The 2290-nt window shown below is 37.2% G+C and overlaps 1 long non-coding RNA gene across 1 annotated transcript; it reads right to left on the bottom strand.

The window, feature by feature from the left end:
* Positions 1-949: 949 nt before the first annotated feature.
* On the bottom strand, positions 950-1547 carry LOC109703879. Its single transcript, XR_002214051.1, has 2 exons — positions 1391-1547; positions 950-1266 (listed from the first exon to the last, which is right to left on the bottom strand). It is a non-coding gene; the product is annotated as an uncharacterized LOC109703879 (long non-coding RNA).
* Between the last annotated feature and the right edge of the window lie 743 nt (positions 1548-2290).

Here is a 2290-nt window from a genome sequence, read left to right as displayed (position 1 = left end):
TTTCTCCAAAGTCTTTTCTTGTCAGTTTGGTTCTCCACTCCCAGCCCAGCTTTTTTCCTTACAACAAAACAAAAGACTAAACACGAACAGTCAAAAAAACTTTTGGCACCATATTTTTACGGGTAGTACACCAATCTAGAACATCAAATATTTTGTATTTGAGGCTCTATTTGTATATCATTTTTAGCGCCTTGAAACATCTCTGACTTTTTTATAAATTGATAGGATAACATATTTCATTTACAAGGTACCTTATTTTGAAAAATAACTTGAAACCAAATATGTAATGTTATTCTAAATATTTGATCACACATTCCTCTATCAGTTGCATACTACAAAAGCTTTGTGCACAAATCAACAGAAATATGTTCATACATGCAAGCGCGGAAAAAAATTGTTTCATGGCCCGTAGCTTGCTGTACTATGAATGACAGATTTGTTAAATGCACTGATCGTATGGAGAATCCAAATCATGGAACAATGGATAAAAATATTATATTCATATCACTTTTCTACTCATGCGTGGTCTAAATAAACTTGTTTCTCATGCTCTGCGAAGAAGACAAACTAATCTCTCGGCACTACGAAGCATCATACGCCCGAGGACCCTCAACACTCCCTGAGACCCGGATAAAGGCACCTTTTTCTGATTGACAGCAATTATTTTAACATGGTAGGCGCATAAAAGAAGGATTGAGGCTTATCTCCTAGCAGGTATGGAAACAGAGCACGCGGAGTGGAGGCCTAAAACAGCCAGATTCTTCACCTGCTTGGAAAACCATTTATGCGTAATCAGGTGGCTCAGCGTCTCTGAAATTTTCAGATACGACCACACGAATACTATATCAACTGACGAATTCTAGTGGCTTATGCCTCTTACACTGCAATATCATGAGAATCAAATTCTTCATGTTGTCGACTTTGTAGTCAACATGTAAAACAGCATTACTTGTCATAAGGACGATTTTTCTTTAAGGAGCTCAACTGCTGTAAGTGAAAACCAGAAACACCTTATCTCAATCCAAATTATTATAGGATGATAACGATAAACAAGATAAAATATCTTATCACACAACCAGTACGGAGTAGACAGATTTTGCTATCAAATCTAGTATGTTTAGAGCAATTTGAATACGAAACGACTTTTGAAAGTGTTTAGTTGTCCAACAAGGTGGTTGTTTGCAACATGGTGAGTCAGTAAGGCCTGTACCGCCAATCGAGTCTTGATGATCTGCTGCTGCTGCTTCTGCTGGCTCCATAACCATACTGCAAGAGGCGAATAATAACAATAACAAAGAGGAAATTCTTAGTATCCGTCTACTGAGATAAAGAAATAACGTTTCAAATTGACCCAAACTATACTACCAGCACACAGCTGGACAATACTCACATCATCAAAGTCCAGGCTACCATAGAGTCTTCCATAAGAACGCATAGGACCATATCCCCCAAAAGCCTCAGCTGGGTCCATAAAACCTCCACTTGGACCAGCTTCATCAATTGGCGTGGCCGAGTCTATTGCCACCTGTATGAATGTTATTATATCAGGATTGGGCAGCCAAATTTCCAGTATCAAGCACAATCATCAAAGCTACAAATTTTTATACTCTCAGAATGCAAAATGTAAGGATTTTAAGTGCCCATCGGCATGGGCCGTATCTATCGTGCCATATCGTGCTAACAAGATATCGGCACGATACAGCCCCATACCGATGGCACAGCTCAAAACCCTCTATTTTTAATTTAATAAGTAATTTTCTCAAAAAAGTTCAAAACATTTGATAAAAATATATAAAAAATAATTTGAATATTTTGTTGCTAAAGAAAATAAATATTTCATACTATTATGTATCAGTATACATGAATTTTTTTTTACCAGCACGCATCGACACGACTCGGCACGCACCGTGTCGTACCGTGCCAACAAGTTTCCGACACGACCCCATGCCACGGTACTTAAATCCTTGGCAAAATGCATATACGGAATAAAAAGTTAAATAGTCGCGATATATTCATAGTAACTATCATTATGTTAAGTTTTTATCCCTCGTGACTTGAATTATTTTGACATAATTAGACAATTTTTAATGAAATAAAATTGCCACTTTTGAGGTCTAACAATGCAGTTGGCTATGTGAGGGTTTCTGGTGCTTGTTGAGCGATGAAAATGTGAATAGGATAAAATGGGAGAGAATTAAAAGCTGAAAATGAGAGATTTTTATACAAAAAAAAGGGGCATTTACTGTGTCAAATTGCATTTTCACTTGTGTAGAGGCTCCTGCACAAAATG

This window comes from Ananas comosus, unplaced genomic scaffold, assembly GCF_001540865.1.
Source record: "Ananas comosus cultivar F153 unplaced genomic scaffold, ASM154086v1, whole genome shotgun sequence".
Lineage (NCBI taxonomy): Eukaryota > Viridiplantae > Streptophyta > Magnoliopsida > Poales > Bromeliaceae > Ananas > Ananas comosus.
Note: the sequence above shows the minus strand (reverse complement) of the source record. Positions and strands in the feature narration are given on the sequence as shown.